Consider the following 20,020-nt stretch of genomic DNA (forward strand, 5'->3'; position numbering starts at 1 on the left):
GTTTAAGACTGGACTTGGCTGCAAAGAGACCTAATACCATCTTCCCTTGACTCCATAAGAAGCGTAACAGAAACCTTAAGAGCATTCTATTCTTTCAAATGCATCTGACTGGTAACATTCTATGAAATGATCCCTAAAAGAATTTATAGTTGGCCAGTCATTAATATTTTTAAGCTTCCTATACTATCTGAGCACACTGTACACCATCAAAGGCTGGTAAGAAATAGAGCTAACACAAAGCTGGCAGTACTGAATGCTAACCCAGAAACCATCATTTTCATGAAAGGAAATGGAACCACTTGCTTCTATACCATGTAATCTATGTGTAAAAAGAAAGAGAGAGAGGGCTCTCTCCAAAATCCACTGGTTGCCCAAGAATATAATGGCTAATGCAGAACAAACCAGACTGAGAAGGAACAAAACCATGGATTACTTCTGCTTCTGATTATCAGCAAGGTCTTGATTACCCACAATGTAATCTCACACGCTTGCTGAAGCTCTGTGTACCTCAGCCTCAGTTTCCCGCGTCTGGTAAAACAACCTCCTCACGTTAGGATGAGGAAACAAGATAATAACAAAGGCCACATACAGTAAGTATTCTACCCTGATATTGTTTGGTGTCAGTATTATATTCAATCTAGAAAGTATCCACTAGCCTCTGTCATATCTGCCCGTAGCTTAGCAACTGATGGTGTTGAGAAATTAGAAACCCAAAAAAAGCCTCATTCAAAGCCTCTGTATTCACAGTCTAGTTTCTCTTTACAACTGCAATTTGCTCAAACCATATCTCATGCAGATCTAAATGTTTCTTTTCACTCCACTAACTTGGTGGAGTTAAGGAAAATTGATCATTACGCTACCCCCGTGTCTGCTTTTAGCATAATTCCTGACATAAAATAAACCCAAATCTTTGGTCTTTGTAAAAATCACAGCACAAATGACCAAGTCAGTAGCAGAGGATGTCAGTTTTCGGGGTCCCAGATCAGTGATTCTAATCGGAAGAGGTTAGCAAAACCCTTATGCCTTCAATGGGTTTAAAGAGACAAACCACCCAATGTAGTTAATTGCTAAGGGAAACAAGCATATCCCCCGTGCTCTCCATTCTGGTCCTCAGCACCCCATTATGTAATGAGGCACCAGAAGGTAATATCCTGGTGTGTTCCTAAAGCAGAAGAGTTGCAGCAAGACGATCGTGGGGCCACTGGGAAGAAGAGATGGTAACACTGACCCTTTAATCAGCTGGTCTGAACAGGCCAACATGTATTTCCAAACCTAGAATATGGGCAGAAAAATCTACTATGATTGTTCAACTTTCCTTTTCACTTTGGAAGGACTTGCTTGCATTTTTTCCACATAAAAAGTCCCAGCACAATAGAATCATGGAATATCAGGACTGGAAAATATTTGGCAATAATTATGTACAGCATTTCTTAAAGCATGGTCCAAGTATCCCCCTACATCAGAATTACATGTGATACTTATTTAAAATGCAGATACATGGGTTGGTGTTCCATAAATTCATTCCCTTTTCCTCTGGCCTACATTGCCCAGCCTCCTTTGAAGAGAAATGTGACCATATGACTTGATTCTAGCCAATGGAATGTGAGTGGAAGAGATGTGCCCTCCCTCATACAAGCCTTCAGGCTCTTTCCCCTTCTATGACTTGACTCACAGGAATATGGTGACCATGGAAGGCACATGCTGGAGATGGCAGAGCCACGATATGGAAGGAGCCTGGGTCCTAGCTAATACACAGGATCTCACCTTAGACATAACAAGTAACAGTCTAGAATCTTGTTAAAGAAAAAAATGATTCTAACACTTGCTACAACAGTAAGGAAGACTTTCTTCAAGAGTATTGTAATAAGAGTACTGCAATAGAGGAGAGAGATCGGTTCAATTCTGGTACAACAAGTTCAAGTGGGGATTTATAGCCAAGGAGTAGGGTGAGAGGGTCACAGTGGATGTAAAATCACTAAAAGGAAATGTCAAGAGTAGGGGGATTCTTGCTAAACTTGCCTAACAGGATTCTTGCTAAAGACAGGCCAAAGATTTAGACACCAAAGGTAGGGGATGAGGAACTTGATCAGATATCAAGAGTGGTCAGATATCAAGGGTAGGGGATAATTGAGCCGGGTTCTTTGCTAAGACTGGGCTGGGCAGGCCAAAGACAGAACCAGAGGCCAAGGATGAGGCCTAGTTGAAAAGAGGGCCCAGAGGAGCCTGTCTAAACTTTGGTCAAGGAGAGAGACTTTTTCAAGGTAGGGCCTTGGAATTCTCCACTTTAACAACCTCATTAAGATTTAGGAAGGGAAATAAGCCAGAGAAGAGGTACCCTACACCAGACCATACAGGCAAATACTGAAAAGAGCCAGGACTAGAAGTCTCCAGGGACTGGTCAGGTTTGATCCAGTGTTTCAATGAACTAATAACTAAATACCAAGTTCAAATGTCTCTCCATACATATACGTTATCCAGGATTGAAAGCAACTTTTAAAGACCTTGGAGCAATTTAAGCAGAAAGCATCCCTGCCTAAAAAATAGAAAACATGGACTCTCATCTTTCATTTCACAGCTCTAGCTCTGAAAAACAAAGGAAAGGAAGGATGGGAAGGAATGGGCGACCAAAAAGCCCAATGTGGGGCATGGCCAAGCCTGTCAGATTCCCCAACCGCCTGTAGTCATTGGGAATAATTAGACCTTCTAGTTAGTTAGACCTTCTAGAGCAAGAAATAATGACAGACATTTCAGGGCCAGCTCCCCAGACATTACTATGGGGAGAGAGGGAGGCAAATTTCTCCCACAAGACAATTACCTTAGAGATGCAAAGATGCCCCTATGGCCCAAAACACTTTTTAGAATTGGGTTCAGAGTCTATTGATCCTTAAACAAAGGACCTGGTTATTTGGGAAATGGTTTTAAAAAAATAATCATGCAAGGTGTGAGTGAAATTGCAGCTTGCCCTCCCGTCTCCTATTACTGACGATCCTTCAGCTCGACCATCTCCCACCTCCTCTCCCTCCTCCAGTCAGTAACCCCTCTTGCCTGTGCACTCGATGCCGGCCCCTGTGTGCCAGCTGTTGTACTAGACTACTGTACTTTTCAAGGTACTGTACAGTAAGATTACAAATGTTTTCTTTAAAAAAAAATAATAATCATCATGCAGAGTTGACTTAATATTCCTTCAGTGCTCTCTCCTGCTTTTAGCCTTTCTTGCCTGGACTTACAAATCTACTTGTTGAAGCCCTACTTGATCATCAAGCCCTATTTAAATGCCCTCTTGTAAGCAAACTCACTCATCCCACCACCACCGGTGGAATAAAATTCCCAGATCTGGGACTTCCCTGGTGGTCCAGTGGCTAAGACTCCACACACCCAATGCAGGGGGCCCAGGTTCGATCCCCGGTCAGGGAACTAGATCCCACATGCCGCAACGGCAACAAAGATCCCGCATGGTGCAACTAAAGATCCCACATGCCACAACTAAAGATCCCACATGCCACAACTAAAGATCCCACATGCCACAACGGCAACACAGATCCTGCATGCTGCAACTAAGACCCGGCACAGCCAAATGAATAAATAAACAATTCTTCTTTTTTTAAATCCCCAGACCTGAGACACCTGTGGTCCAAGTTGTGAATCTCTTTCAGCTTTTTAAGTACCATTTCTGACATGCTAATTTGGGACAAAAAGAATCATCTTTTATAGACATGGTTTCTATGACCCTTGAATTATTATGGTCTTCCAAGTCTTCAGTCTCAAGCAGACTAACAGTATCCCTACCCCTCTTGCAAATCCCTAAAAACTGGGATTTGGAATTCACTGTAGGCAACATAAATCTGACCAGTTACGTAACATAGAACATCAGACAGAGGTGGCTCCCATGCAAGTCATTTAGAGCATATTTCATAAGAAAAGGATTTCAGAGTGCAGCCTCCCTACAGCCAAAGAGAAGCCACAGTCTGTAAACTGTTCATCCCTGGACCCTCCTCGGTCTCAAATTAAAATCACTGGGAGGATAGAAATTGATGAGATTTAATTAAGTGAAAAACTTCATGAAAATCAATTCTAACCTCTTTAGCTCCCAGCAGTGAGACCTGTGTTTATAAGGACAGCACTGAAGATAAGTTCTCCCAGGGAAATGACAACAGCAGTTATCAAACAACTTTCATACACTCTCGAAGTAGAGGCTACAATTTAGAATTTGCACTGGCTTTCCTGTCGCCGAAAAGCATGGCGCTGAGTCAGCCAGCTCAGAAAAACAGCGACTGAGGAATACAGCTTCCTGACTTACAAATAATAAATTAATAAAGGCAGGTTTCTGCTAAATTCCTTACTGCATTAAATTTCAAAGGAGGAGTAGAAGTATCTACAATGCCACGATGGTTTTAAAGCATAAGGGACTGGACTAATGAATTTCATGCTTATGCTCTGGGAATTTGCAAGGAAAAAATTCAGAATAGATGACTAATTGCTGCAATATTAATTTCATATTTACATTCCCCAAAAGCACTGAAGTGAAATTTATCAGCTTGAGGAAAAAGAGGCTGGACTATTTATCTATTTATCAGGACCTCGGATAAATAATGATCTAATATCTGAATTAACTGGAGTCTGCCATTAAATACGTAACAATAAAAAAAATTGTCAGCAACACTTTCTAAGAATAAGAGGATGCAAACGCAACTACTGCTTCTGCTATAGACAATTTTATGGTCAGTAAGTAGATAACGTTTCCGTGGGAAATGTCACCTGGCATATGGGATGCAACACCAAATGTCACAGGCTTATGTGAGAAATGGTCTATAGTGATGAGTGAATATTAACTTTGAGCAAAACACTTAATCTAGGGCCTCAGTTTCTTAATCTGTAACATGAAAGATTTGAATTAATCTTATCACTATGCCCCTGATGGCTTTAACATTCTGTAATGCCATAACAAGCTTTACTCTGCTTTAGTGCAAGTGTCTTCTAGAATGTTCTTTAACCATAGTTCTTTTATATTACATTTTGGTTTTGCTGAAGGAGGGGCAGTGCTCGCTTCAAAATACTCCACGTAAGATCAAATTTTGTGGAAAATAATCTGACAAGTCAAGGAGATGTTAAGCTTCCCCTTGCCATTCTGGAAGTTGTCTATATTTGCAATTAAAAGAAACTCAGACCCTTAGCAACTGCCTAGAATTCTGGCTATTGTCACAAACACTTCCCCACCACAGCCTACCTGGCAAAGATCTCAGACACTCAAACTCCTGGCAACATCCAAAAGCCTGTTCTCTTCATAGGAGACCTAGGATAGCCCAAATGCTTGTAAAATCCAAGAATTAACTTAAGACTACCATTCATTGCCTCCTGAGTTGGAATATATCCAATGAGTTTATCAGTTAGCCCTCCCTGATACAGGGAAATGAATACAGTCACAGGGAAGAGGGAAACGAAGGGGAGACTGGGGTTTCGGTAGCTGCCTTTCTGGTTTGGGTTTTGGGGAGGGTGGTTTGGGGGCATGGGGTGTTGTTTAAACTAACTCTGCCTTTAGCCGAAATTTCTGCAGCTGAAAATTATAAGCAACCTCTTGTGCTGTTACCTACTGAAGATCAGTATGTGAATTCTGGCTATACCACGCCTCGTGACCCAGACCCCCATTCCAAGGGCAGAGGCAAGATGCACCATTCCTTCTGTCCTATGCTACGATTCACTGATGCTCACTTTTGGAGAGCTCACTGGGCCTCCAATGGAAGCTTACACACTGGCTTTCAAGGTGCACAAGGACTGCACGATCAAGGGCAAGTTTCTGGGTATCACTGAGCGAAGACCAGGGAACGATGAGGTATGAATGAGAAAGGTGCAGAGAAGGTAAAGGAAACAGAAAAGAAATACAGAGCATCCCCAACATACCAATGGGAGGTAGTCATTCACCACAATCAGGCCATGAGACACAGAAGACTTCCCATTACAATGATAGGCCCCAAGGCGGCAGCCCGGGCACCCTCAGCTAGTCCACAAGGCCTTTTCAATCCAAATGTAATAGGTGTGCTGCACATCTTCAATGAGAACAAATGCTAAAAACAGAAAACTTGCAAACCTTGCTGTAAAATTAAAGCAAAACAGTAAAGTTCAAAAGGAAGCAATTTATTCAGCATAAAAGCTCATGCTTAAAGAAAAGTAGATTTAGGGACTTCCCTGGTGGCGCAGTGGATAAGACTCCACACTCCCAATGCAGGGAGCCCGGGTTCAATCCCTGGTCAGGGAACTAGATCCCACATGCATGCCATAACTAAGAGTTTACACGCCACAACTAAGGAGCCCGCCTGCCGCAACTAAGGTGCCTGTGAGCCGCAACTAAGGGACCCGCCTGCCACAACTAAGACCCAGCGCAACCACCCAAACAAATAAATAAATAAATCTTAAAAAAAAGAAAAAGAAAAGTAGATTTAATCAGAAAAAAATAGGGTGGCTGGAGACATTCTTGGAAATTCTGGAGTGGGCTTGAGACCAGTGGTCTTGCTTATTATTAAGAATTTCATGTTAAAACTAAAGATACCAATACTACCTTGAACCTTCCGAACCACAATTATTCGGGCTATTTTGGATTCTAAATAGGATAAGAGTAAGAAAGAAAAGCAAGGGGAGTAGAGGAAAGAAGAGAAAATGATTGAAAAAAGGCAGAGAAAATGGAGAAAGTAGTGAAAGGGGGAAGCATTTTTCCTTACTAAAGTCACTGAAAAATAATTGGAAAAGGAGGAAGAATGTAAGAAGGAGCTCTCTGCGTTCAAAATTGAGCTGTGAGTTCAGAGATAAAGATGAAGGAAACCAAATGGAAGTAAAAAGACTATGGCTCAGATGCTTCCCTGCAGCACCTATAGGAACAGTAGCTGGATGACTGCTGACCTGAGAAATATGGAGATGGGCGGTGACCCAGGATGAGTGCTTGCGCTGGTCAGGGTTTTCTAGAGACACAGGAAGAAGAAAAAAAAAAAAAAATATATATATATATATATATATAGAGAGAGAGAGAGAGAGAGAGAGAGATTCTTTATGAGGAATTGGTTCACACAATTACAAAAGCTGACAAATGCAAGATCTGCAGTTGGCAAGCGGAAGACCCAAGAGAGCTGAGGGTATAGCTCCCATCCAAGGCCAAAGGCAGGAGAAAAGACTAATGTCCCAGCTTGACAGTGAAGTCAGGCAGGAGGAATTCCGCCTTTGTGGGGAGAGGGTCAGATTTTTGGTCTATTTAGGTCTTTAACTGATTGGACCCATGTTACATGGAGCAATCTGCTTTACTCTGTCGATTTAAAAACATCCTCAGAGAAACACTCAGAAAAATATTTGAACCAAATATCTGGGCACCAGGTAGCCCAGTCAAGTTGACATGTAAGATTAAGCAACACAACACTCAGGCATAACTGGCCCCAACACATAACCGGCCAACTATAGAGGTGTTTTGCAAACATTCACTCTCAACTCCACCTGTGACCTCAGGCTGCAACTTCCCTATGGCTCAGGAACCCACATTCAGAACTGTGACGGCTATCAGAAGGCACAGACAACCTCTACAAGACAGGCTGGCAGATACCCAAATTTTGGCATGGGTTTTTTGGGTCAGAGTCCAGCTCTACCCAGTTAAGTCTCCTGACTTTCACTCCTGAAGATCCCTGTGACCAAGGGACTTGATGTCTCCCAGCCTCAGTTTCCCCATCTACAAGAGCATATGCGTCAACAGCATCCACCTATTCAGACTGTTCCGAGTCAATGAAGCAATGGATGTTAAGGACTTAGTCCAATGCCAGACACAGTAGGTGCTTGAAAAAAATAGTAGCTGTTGTTTTGTTTTCCTTTTTAATAACTGCTAGTTCCCTCCACAAAGTTTCCACAGAAAAATACCAGCTACTTCCACAGAGAAAACTGCTTGGCAGGTGTCACAACAAAAGTCCCTTTTCTTCCTTGGGGAGGACTGGGTTTGGCATCAGGGCAATGTACTATATAAAGTACCAGGAGAGTTCCCTGCCAACTGACCAAGACTAAGCAAAAAATGGCCACACCTTGGCATAATTGGATTAGGCAGAAAAGCAAATACCTGGCAGGCTGTAAAAAAAGAAGGAAAGTGCACGGGGCCTGGGGACTCTCGTTGGGCAACCAGTCTGGTATCAGGCAGCAACCACACACCCGGCCTCTTCCCTCCCTGAAGAATCTACGGGATGGTGGAAGGAGCTACCCGTGGAGGATGCAGCTATAGAAGGCAGGACGCCCTGGCCCGTGGGGAGCACGGCTGCCCTTTCGCCCGCTGGTTGTTATTAGACAGAGGCAGGACTCAACTCCCTCCCTCCCAGAATATAAAGCCAACTCTATATCCCACCAAAAGAACTGGAATCCTCCCAAACCAGCTCCTTTCAAAAGGGGCCCCTCCCACCTTCCCCATCACAAGCAACAGAGCCTCTCTCCTATTCCAGAGAAGCAAGTCCAAGATACTTCTCCAACATGTTTCCTTGGTCCTATATAACCACAGCTTCTTCCTCCAGTTCTGCTGTTAGGAAGGCCTGCTTTTTCTCATGGGTGCCCTGCTTCCCACCCATCTTGCTTCCCAGGATTTAGGAAAGTGCAGAGCACACGGCATGCAACCAACAGACCCAGCAAAGAACAGGGTTGACCCACAGAGGGGCCAAGAGGGAGAGGATCAGCTTTTCCCTCTTGAAGAGTCCATCAAAACAGTCCTTGCGGACCTCAGACATCGCTAAACAGCGCCTAATCCGTCCAGAAGCCAATTAAGCTAAGAAGCCAAACTGAGAATTTAAGAGGGAAAAAAGTTCACACAAGATGGATAGGGCTGAGGCCCCACAAGCTAAGACAGGCCTTGTCGTCTGTGTTATACCATGGGGTGATCTGCAGCTCCGAGGTGAACATAAATCAGGGCTCCAGCAGCAGGCGCAGCCCGTCAGCTGGGCCACAGGCACGCTGGCGCTGCCCATCCGTCACGCCTGCTGATATCTGGGGTTCCCAACCCCAGGCAGAGCCGGCCAAAGGGCCAGGCGGGCTGGGTGGTTCAGGCTGCCAGACAGACCGCATGCTTGATTTAATAGATCATATTTTTCTCATGCATTTTTAAATTCAGATAATTCACCCGACATTACTTTAATAAAAAATATATATGTTCTGTGAAGAGGGAACTTGGCCAAGTCTATACATGGTTGAGTAATCCAACTGAAGTGACCTTGATGATTCCAACACGAAGCCAGGGTGGAAAGCACCAGGCGTTAAGTGGGGCTCAGAGAAAGGAGTGGTCAAGGGGGCTCGGGGCTGGGGGGCAGGGGGTGAGGTGGAATCTGCTGGAAAAGAATGGAAGAGGGGTGCTGAGGACATTCCTGGAGGAACAGACATGCTCTGAACCAACAGGATGACAACAAAATAGCGAAGCAACCTGCTAACTGGGAAAAGGTTGGACAATTAGGCTAACATCAGACTCTAGGGGAGATGCAATACCAGTATGTGTGTGTGTGTGTGTGTGTGTGTGTGTGTGTGTGTGTGAGAGAGAGAGAGACAGAGACAGAGACAGAGACAGAGACAGAGACAGAGAGAGATAGAGATGCAAGTCAGTGTTTAGGAAGACAGATTTCAAGGACACTTCAAAGAAAACTGGAGAGGACTTAAAAAGTGAAAGGTGCAACATGAAATAAGTGAAATAAAAATAACAAAGAAAAAGAGGGGTCAATGCTAACACTCACACTGAAAATCTGGTGGCTGGAAGACCAGTGATAACACTAACAGATACCAGGAAGTTGGAAGAGGGAAAATAGTGAATTCTGGTTTCAAGGTGTATTTCCCAGATCAGTAAGCCATGCTATGGAGGGCACATCCTCAGATGACTCAAGCATCCTCACCTTTGGACAAGCCCCTCTCCTTGATTGTGGGCGGGACCTATGACTTGACTTTGACCAATGGAATACAGCAAAGGTGATGGGATGTCACTCCGCTGATGACATTTCACTATGTAAGAGTCCACGTTAGCATGCTGGGCCTTTGAAAAGCAAACTGCCAGGTTGTGAACTGCCTGTGGACGGGGCCGTGTGGCAGGAACTACGGGTGGGCCCTGGGAGCTGAGTGACCTCCAGCTGACAGTCAGTAGAAATCCAGGCCTCTCCATCCCACAGCTGAAGGGAAATGAATTCTGGTACCACGTGAATGAGCTTGGAGGCAGTTTCTTCCCCAGACCAGCCTCCAGATGAGAATGCAGCCTGGCCAACACCTTGATTATAGCCTTGTAAGACCCACTCAGGTGCACCCAGACTCCTGACTCACAGGACTGTGAGATCATAAGCATGTGGGGTTTTTTTGTTTTTAATAAATTTATTTTATTTATTTATTTTTGGCTGCTTCGGGCCTTTGTTGCTGCGCGCGGGTTTTTCTCTAGTTGCGGAGAGTGGGGGCTACTCTTTGTTGCGGTGTGTGGGCTTCTCACTGCGGTGGCGTCTCTTGTTCTGGAGCACGGGCTTTAGGCACGCGGGCACCAGTAGTTGTGCCTCACGGGCTCTAGAGCGCAGGCTCAGTGGTTGCGGCGCGTGGGCTTAGTTGCTCCGTGGCATGTGGAGCCTTCCTGGACCAGGGCTCGAACCTGTGTCCCCTGCATTGGCAGGTGGATTCCTAACCACTGCGCCACCAGGGAAGTCCACGTGCGTTGTTGTAAGACCCTAAGTTTGTGGTTATTTGTTGTGAATCCCCCAGAAACTGGAGTGACTGGGCTGAAGCTCAGTAGAGAGGACACGTGTGGACGTGTGTCCATCACACAGTGGATGAGAGCCCATGTGCTTGAAGCAAATGGCCTGGGGCTGAGCCCCAGCACTTCCCAGCTGTGTTACCATGGTCAAATTACATATTCTCTCTGTACTTCAATTTCCTCACTCATAAAATTAAAAGAATAAAAAAATAGTACCTATCACCCAAGGTTGCTACTGATGATTAAATTAATTAACAACTGTTAAGCGCTTAGAACAACACCTGCTCCAGAGTAAGCACTATTGGGGAAGGGAGGGTGGGTTAAGTTCTCAAAGGCAAAAAGTGCTAAGAAAGGCGAAGAAAAAGGCAAAGCAACAGGCAACGGGGGAAAGAAGATGGGCCAGGGGCAAGTTAAAGCAGAGTCAGACAGGAAGTGGCAAAGAGGATCAACAAAATCATAGTCCGAAATCTCACTCATGAGGACAAGAGAGAACTTCAATGGGGAATGTCAAGAAATATAAGAAAAGGTGGAACCTAGAAAAAGTCATCAGATGAAAGAGCAGGAGTAGAATGAAGACATTTCCATGAGTTAAAAAGGAATCAGGGGGCTTCCCTGGTGGCGCAGTGGTTGAGAGTCCACCTGCCGATACAGGGGACACGGGTTCGTGCTCCGGTCCGGGAAGATCCTACATGCTGCGGAGCGGCTGGGCCCGTGAGCCATGGCCGCTGAGCCTGCGCGTCCGGAGCCTGTGCTCCGCAACGGGAGAGGCCACAGCGGTGAGAGGCCCGCTTACCGCAAAAAAAAAAAAAAAAAAAAAAAAAGGCATCAGCCCAAAGCGGGGGCTGGTGGAGAATTAACTGGCCTACAGAGACTGAAAGACCTGGCCCACTGGCCTCCTTGCTCACACACACCGGGATGCTCTCTCCTCAAAGCCTTGGCACTGGCTTATTATCTCTTCCCGAGCATTCTTCCTTGATATCCACACTTCCTTTCAGTGTTCGTCCAAAAGCCCTTTCTCATCAGGCTGGTCCTGAGCAATGTATTTAAAATGGCAGCCCAATGACCCCGTGCCCTGCTAGGCTTTTATCTACAGCAGCGGTCCCCAACCTTTTGGGCACCAGGGACCAGTTTTGTGGAAGACAATTTTTCCACAGACCAGGGAGGCTGGGGGGAGGATATGGTTCAGGCGGTGATGCGAGCGATGGGGAGCGATGGGGAGCGATGGGGAGCGGCAGATGAAGCTTCGCTCGCTGGCCCGCCGCTCACCCCCTGCCGTGCGGCCCGGTTCCTAACAGGCCCCAGTACCGGTCCACGGCCCGAGTGTCGGGGAGCCCTGATCTATAGCATTTATCTCATACCATGCTACAAGATTTAGTATTTGTTACATTTATTGTTTTTCTGTCTCCCCTACTAGAATGCAAGCTCCACAAAGACAGATTATCGTGTGTATTTTTTGCTGATACATTCCTAGGGTTTAGAACAAGGCATAGTTCATAACAGGTACTCAGAGACATGACAACTAAATGTAACATCTCATTCGAACTAGATCCTTTCACTTATAAGGACATGATGAGAAGAACAGGCAAAAGTTGATTGGGGGTTGGGGTGGAGGAAAGAAAATTCTTTGGGGCTATACTCCCAATTTTCTGTGACTGCTTAAAAGACATTTTTGCATCATTAAAAATTAAAGAAAGAAAATAAAACTCTGACATGCTGGTAATAACCAAAAAAGACCTAAAAACTTTATTATAAATATTTATGTATTTCTGGAAAAGGCAATAAAATCAATGGGAGGGGAAAGAGAGAAGGACAGGAACTTTCATTTTTATTGTGCATGGTTTTTACAAAGAGCATATATTACTTACATAATATTTAAATAATAAAATATATGTGGAAAAAATAAGTTGGTCCCACAGACCATTTCTGGGACGGGGCAGAAAGGCACAGGGACAGTCAGGGAGGAAGACCCTCGTGTTTCTTTCCCAGGAGGACCACAACTGACCAGGGACACTGCAGGCTCTCTGCTGGCGTGGGGATCAGGGGAGCGAGGGCAGGGGCCACTGGAAAGGCAGGCGCCCTGCCCACCTGGTGAGGACAAGCTTCCTCCAGCTCGAGTTCCACATGTGCCTGTACCCAGGGCAAAGGGACCTTGCCAGGAAAACTGGAGAGCGTTGGCTAGGCTCGGAAGAGCCTCTTTAAGGTAAGACTTACAAATTAACAAATGTCTCACACTATTTATATTTTGTGTCATTGCAAAGAAGTTGATAATGTACTGAAATTGATCAGCTTTCCATTTCTTTTTAACTTTTTACTACGGCAAGTTGTATGAGGACATAATCCCCATGGACCCATAATCCAATTCAACTATTCAATCCTGTTTCAACACACACACACACACACACACACACACACACACACACACAGAGTTGGTCCGTTCAAATCAACGTCTAAACAAGATCCACACACTGCATTTGGTTGATTGAATTCCTTGGTTCCTTTATCAGAGGTTCCCCTTTCCTCCTCTTCTTATTTCCTTTGCATTGTTTTTCTCACACAGTTTCCCCATTTTCATTAAATGTCTCCTCAGAGCACTCCTCTGTCCCTCCCTTTCTCCAACTCCCCTAATTTCTTCCCTGATCATCTTTTTTGAAAACTTTTTGTTAGCAAGGCCTGTGGCAAGCCTAGGACAGGGACACTTAATGTTCAGGCTCCAGCAAGGGGCTCACGGGACAGGTAAGAGCCCCCCGAGAACTCTGCCAATCACAGCATTAACCGCACAGAAAACAAAAGTGTAAGAAAATTCCCCAGAAACACCCATACAGTCATGGCTCTGCCGGTAACCACAACTTAGGTGAATCCCTGTCCCTCCTTGGGCCTTAGTTTCTTCAGCGGGAATGGACAAAATGATAATGATGACGTGGACATCATTGGACATTTATTGCCTAAAAATCCTTCAAGATTTCTTCCAGCCAAGACTGTGATCTTTGGTGTCAAACTCACACAACGCATTAGCAAAGGACGACATCCTCCTTGGTTGGGTGAGGGAAAACATATCGGCAGTGGAGGAGAATATTTCATAAATGACAAAGGGAAAAACTGGGGACGATGGTGACAAAGAAACTGTAACCACAAATGTAGGTTACGAAACAAAACTTCAGTCATCAACATAATCCAAATTTGAACAACATGCTATTGTTTCAAAGTACTTTCTTACACATAAGCAAATTTGATCCACACTAATGGAAATGATAAAGGATGGTGTAAAAGGTTAACGGCAGAGTCTTGGGTATGACAGTGTATCACTAGACCAGTGGTTCTCAACCAGGGCAACTTTACTCCACTTCCCAAGGGCCATCTGGCAATGTCTGGAGACACTTCGGTTGTCACGGGTGGGGCAGGGTACTGGCATCTAGCGGGCATCCCACAAAGCTCAGGACAGCCTGCACCGCAGGGAAGTATCCAGCCCAAAGTGTCAGCAGCTCTGAGGGAGAGAGTCTCTGATCGGGGTGAATCTCCTGGTTACCCAAGTGAAACTGTGCTGGGGGCGCGGTGGAGAGAGGAGGGGCTCCTAAGGTCAAAAACCACAGTTAGATAGACACCCTGCACCCTGCCTGAGCCCCCACATTGCAGACCATGCCAACACATGAGATTTGATGAGGAGACTGTCTTGGTTTGGTTTGGTTTGGTCCCCAAGATAGATCAGAACACATATTTCCGAATCTCAGTTATTCCCTCAATGTAGTCACCTTGGAAAACTATTTTTAAGACACTATCCAACTGAAGAACTTACGCTGTGTGGCAGACTTGTCTCTGAGAGCCGTGGCAGCCCCTGATTGAGGTCACGGGCCATCGGTGACCTTGGGAAGGACGGGCGACGAACACAGCGGGTGATGGGGGGGTGGGGAGTGTGTGTGTGGAGGGGCTGCTACTTCATATTCAGTTCTCAGGGAGGCTTGTCTGGGAAGGTGACATTTGAATTTTACCGAAAAAAAAATTAAAACAAGAAAAACAGGTTTTTCTAAAAGAATTCTACTGAAAGATCAAAGCCATCCAAAAAGAGAAAAATTGGCCATTGATGAAGATATTCCAAAGAATACACCCCAGACTCTAAAAGCTATTTCCAGAAAAGAGGCCCCAAATTTCTGAACAGCAATGGTCTTCTTCAAATAAGTATACTGGGCAGTGCTGCCTCCCCAGCCTGCCACCCCCAGTACAACTCTTTCAAAAGATAAGCTCTGGTGTGACTGTCTTGACCTCAACCCCTTTACAGAGCTAACTTCCCCCAGCAGGCTGGGGCTCAGGAATCAGCACCAGCTGTGGTGAATGGCACTCCCCCCATCACCAGCACCACCAGCACCCGCATCACCATCGCCACCACCATCACCACCAGCACCACCAGCACCCCCATCACCAGCACCACCAGCACCACCACTGCTCTGAGAAGGAGCCTGGATATGGTGGGTCCTGGGCAAGGAACGCTTGAACCAAAGGAGTAGCGAATAAAAGCTCAGGTCTGGGGCTTCCCTGGTGGCGCAGTGGTTGAGAGTCCGCCTGCCGATTCAGGGGACACAGGTTCGTGCCCCGGTCTGGGAAGATCCCACATGCCGTGGAGCGGCTGGGCCCGTGAGCCATGGCCGATGAGCCTGCGTGTCCAGAGCCTGTGCTCCGCAATGGGAGAGGCCACAACAGTGAGAGGCCCACATACCGCAAAAAAAACAAAAAAAAAAAGCTCAGGTCTGCCTGGAATGTTCTCTCCTTATTTGATTCCTTGTGTGTTCTTGTCTCCCAATGCTCGGGGAGACAAATGCCTGGGCCATAGGCAAACTGAGGCTCAGACTCCAAGCCTGGGAGTCCAATCCCTTTCCCTCTTTTTCCTGATGGTGCTGCTTCTTGGATTCATCAACTCTGGCCATCTCAGCAATAAGATCCTCAGGGCCAGATGAGGGGATGAGTCTAGAAAATAAGTCAAGGAGGCTTCTCAGCCTGTTTGAAGCATAAGCCCCAGGCTTACCTGACACCTGGGCAAAAAGGTCCTCTGCTTGGTCTACGTCAACTGCCCAGGAAACTACCCTGTGGCCTGAGCGAAAGCCACAGCCTATATTAAGCAGTTTCTCTCCTCCTCCCTTCCCTAATCAACAGGGCAGTAGGAGGTGTCTGGTAAAGCATTAGAGGACCCTCTGTCCTAGCCCTTCCTCTAGGAAGTACCTCTCTCTATCACAAAAAAACAAACAAACAAAAACACACAACAAGGCAGGTAGCAAGAGGCTACAATCTGTGTACAGATTCAGAAGTGCTACTGAAGGAACTAATTCAGACATCACCACGTCCTAAGAGGTCCCCTGCCCACCCAAGCTTAAGCTTCATACTTCAAAGAAAGATTGTGAATTACACATTATGATACCAATTATTTCCGAATGCATTATGAAACAGGAGCTTTTCTAAGCAATTTTATTGTTTTAATTCTTTCCTTCTATCATTTTTAATAATTACACTCTAGTTTTTAGTACATTAAGATGCAATTAAGAAAAAAAAGTCATGTATATTTTAACTGTATTTCAATTGTTTTTTTTACACGAAGAATTCCAAAGCCATCCATAATAATGTAGCATACAATATAGACAAAAGACAAAAGGAATAGTTTCGATAAAATTAGCTGCGTTCCATTTAGGAGAAAAAAATGCAAGTCTACTTATTTTGAAAACCCTTAGCATGAGACATTCATTGAAAGGATGGAGAATTCTTCATCATACAAAGGCGAAAACAAACCACACAGGAGCACACTGGTGGAAGAGAAAGCTTTATACTATCTAAGGAAGAGGGTATAGCAAATCAGGACTCAAATGCTGAATCTGGAGATTACTAAGTCAGTTATCTGCCCAGTAAAATGTCACCATTATTAAATGTGAACCCACCCGTGTTGAATTGTATTTCCAGGCAAGTAGAAGGATGATGTCATCTAATGGGTAGAAAAATGAACAAAGAAAAACAAAATTATCTTAATGGTTTAAGGCACAATTTGTGAGCCACAGAATTTCACATTCACAGGTACTCAGGTTGAGTGGCATTTCAGTGATGAGAAAATATTTTTGTTTGCTCCATACGCTAAAGCCTTATTCATCCTCTGCTTACCTTCCAGCCCAGAGGTCAGCAAACTTTCTTTTTGTAAAGGGCCAAATAGTAAATATTTCAGGCTTTGTTCAGGCCATTACTCAACTCTGCTACTGTAGCAATTAAAGCAACCACCGACAATACATAAAAAAACAGGCGTGGCTGTGTTCCAATAAAAATTTATTTATAAAAACAGAACCGTGGGCTGTAAGTCGCCTACCCCAGTTCTGGTCCACAGCGTCCTAGTTAGGAGGGGTGAGGCAGAGCACACTTAGGAGACTCTTGTAAGAAATGGCAGGAATAAGCAAAGCAAGCTGGTAGATCTGAAACTACCCACCAAGACATGGAGCATAGCCCTTCATACCCAAGAGTATTCTTCCAAGATGAAAATCAAGACTAGATACAGGAGGTAGGAATTAGCTCGCAGCAACCTTTGTTCTCAAGCTACAAGTGTTTCTCCCTCACAGAAACAGCTTCTACTTTACCATGTGGCTGGTCTTCTGAACTGGGTGACACTCAGAATATGTCACCTGACAGAAGTTACACTATCATGTATGAAATATTCTTGTCCCCAAATTTGAACCTAAATCTGATCAAGACTTTAGTTTATAGGACATTTTGGGGACAAAGAAACACATTAGGGCTTCCCTGGTGGTGCAGTGGTTAAGAATCCCCCTGCCAATGCAGAGGACACGGGTTCGATCCCTGGTCCAGGAAGATCCCACATGCCGCAGAGCAGCTAAGCCCGTGCGCCACAACTACTGAGCCTGCGCACCACAACTACTAAGGTCACGCCCTGCAACTACTGAAGCCCGCATGCTCTAGGGCCCGCGTGCCACAACTACTGAGCCTGCGCACCTAGAGCCCGTGCTCCACAAGAGGAGCCACTGCAATGAGAAGCCCGCGCACAACAACGAAGACCCAACTCAGCCAAAAATAAAAAAAATTTTTTTAAAACCTTTATTATAAAAAAAAAACCCACATTAAATGACAACACCAGAATGTTGGCAACAAAATCTACATTGTGGGGAAACACACAGATCCCGATCCAAGAGATTCAAAATATCCAAAAGATCCAGCTTCTTGACCAAATATATCACAACACAGAACAAGAGGACTTCCCTGGTGGTCTAGCAGTTAAGACTCCATGCTCCCAATGCAGGGGGCACGGGTTCAATCCCTGGTCAGGGAAGATCCCGCATGCCCTGTGGCACAGCCAAAACTAAATTTAAGATTTTTTTAAGTAAATAAGTTTAAAAGTATGCCATTTTAAAAAATTTTTAGAATGTTTTTTAATTAAAAAAAAAAGACAGAACAAGAGAGGGACAGGAAACCTGCATATTAAAAGAGACTTAGGGGCTTCCCCGGTGGCTCAGTGGTTAAGAATCCACCTGCCAATGCAGGAGACATGGGTTCAAACCCTGGTCCGGGAAGATCCCACATGCCACGGAGCAACTAAGCCCGTGAGCCACAACTACTGAGCCTGAGCGCTAGAGCCTGTGAGCCACAACTACTGAGCCCACATGCCACAACTACTGAAGCCTGTGCGCCTAGAGCCCGTGCTCTGCAACAAGAGAAGCCACCGCAATGAGAAGCCCGTGCACCACAACAAAGAGTAGCCCCTGCTCGCTGCAACTAGAGAAAGCCCACGTGCAGCAAAGAAGACCCAATGCAGCCAAAAATGGAGATAAAATAAAATAAAGTTATTAAATAAATAAATAAAGAGACTTAAGAGACATATTAACCAAATGCAATGTGTGGACTTTGTTTAAATCCTTTGATTACTCTGAGGTATTTTTAACTAACTGTGAAAAAATATTTCTTAGACAATCAAAGAAATCTGAACATGAATATTCAGTGATATTAAGAAATGAATTATTGTTCATTTCTTACGTGTGATAATAGTATTCTGTTGATGTTTTAACAAAATGAATCCCTATCTTTTCAGAGCCATATTGAAATATTTATAAGTAAATCTGATTTTCTTTTTAAATCTTCATCCTAAAATTCTTTCTTCAAGAAAATAACTTTGGTTGTTTTGATCCTGTAGAAGTCACTGCTTTTCAAATATACCCATGAATGAGGTGAAAGAATAGGGGGTGAAACTCAACAAACACCAAGGACAGATTTAGGGCTAAATGATAAACAAGTAAATTAAAAAGTTAATGTATTTATATACTCTTTATATATACCTAAAAGGTCCTTCAGAGCATACATACCGTGTGGAGGTCAGGCTTCTGATAATGTGAACATCTGGAAAATAGCCATCAATCTGAAAATTTAAAAAAAGAAAAGACTTGTAAGTGGCAAACAGCTTTCACAAATCCCATGCACTTTACTTCATGAAAGGAAAAGAAGCACATCATTTATAAACTTGTATCAAACAAGGCATCAGCAAGAGCTAAAAGAGGAAAGAAATAAAGGACTTAGAATTAGAAGCAGAGGAACAGGGCAACCCAAGAGTTCAGGAAATAAAGACACGGTCCACAGAGAGAAGACCTCCGAGGCATCACCCTTATGCATCTTCCCAGAGTGGGAAACATAGGTTCAACCAGGCTCAGAGTCCTGTTGAAAGCAAGAAAGGCAATAAAGACACAGCTTAGGGGCTTCCCTGGTGGTGCAGTCGTTAAGAATCCGCCTGCCAATGCAGGGGACACGGGTTCGAGCCCTGGTCTGGGAAGATTCCACATGCCGTGGAACAACTAAGCCCATGTGCCACACAATTACTGAGCCCACATGCCACAACTACTGAAGCCCGTGTGCCACAACCACTGAAGCCCGCGTGCCTAGAGCCTGTGCTCCACAACGAGAAGCCACTGCAATGAGAAGCCCGCTCACCGCAACTAGAGAAAGCCTGCGTGCAGCAACGAAGACCCAACACAGCCAAAAATAAATATAAAATAAGTAAATAAATTTAAAAAAAAGAAAAGACACAGCTTAAAATTATCTTCATTAAGATGGCTACAATTTAAGAAGCTAAATTATTCACTTAAATAAAGGAAGAACAGGTTTTGAGGAAAGGCAGAATTTAGATCAGTGAGTATACGTGGAGGCAGATTTTGAGCTTGAAACAGAGACAGAGCTTCTCTACAATGAGAACCAGCCCCCAAGGGAGTGAATGGGGTCCTCATTTGCTGCCCTGAGTTACTAGACACCTCACAGTGACCTCCACATCACTCTCGACATTGGGTGGGGTTGGATCGG

At 44.7% G+C, this 20,020-nt stretch overlaps 1 protein-coding gene across 8 annotated transcripts in view; it reads right to left on the reverse strand.

The window, feature by feature from the left end:
- TIAM1 (TIAM Rac1 associated GEF 1) overlaps positions 1-20,020 on the reverse strand; it is a 400,681-nt gene that overhangs the window by 295,221 nt on the left and 85,440 nt on the right. For all 8 annotated transcript variants that reach the window (XM_079923442.1, XM_079923436.1, XM_079923437.1 and 5 more), the window contains one exon: positions 19,036-19,088. The gene's annotated coding sequence lies outside the window, so the exon portion shown is untranslated. The remainder of the gene's footprint in view (positions 1-19,035; positions 19,089-20,020) is intronic.

Source organism: Stenella coeruleoalba (assembly GCF_951394435.1).
Source record: "Stenella coeruleoalba genome assembly, chromosome: 5".
Classification (NCBI taxonomy): domain Eukaryota; kingdom Metazoa; phylum Chordata; class Mammalia; order Artiodactyla; family Delphinidae; genus Stenella; species Stenella coeruleoalba.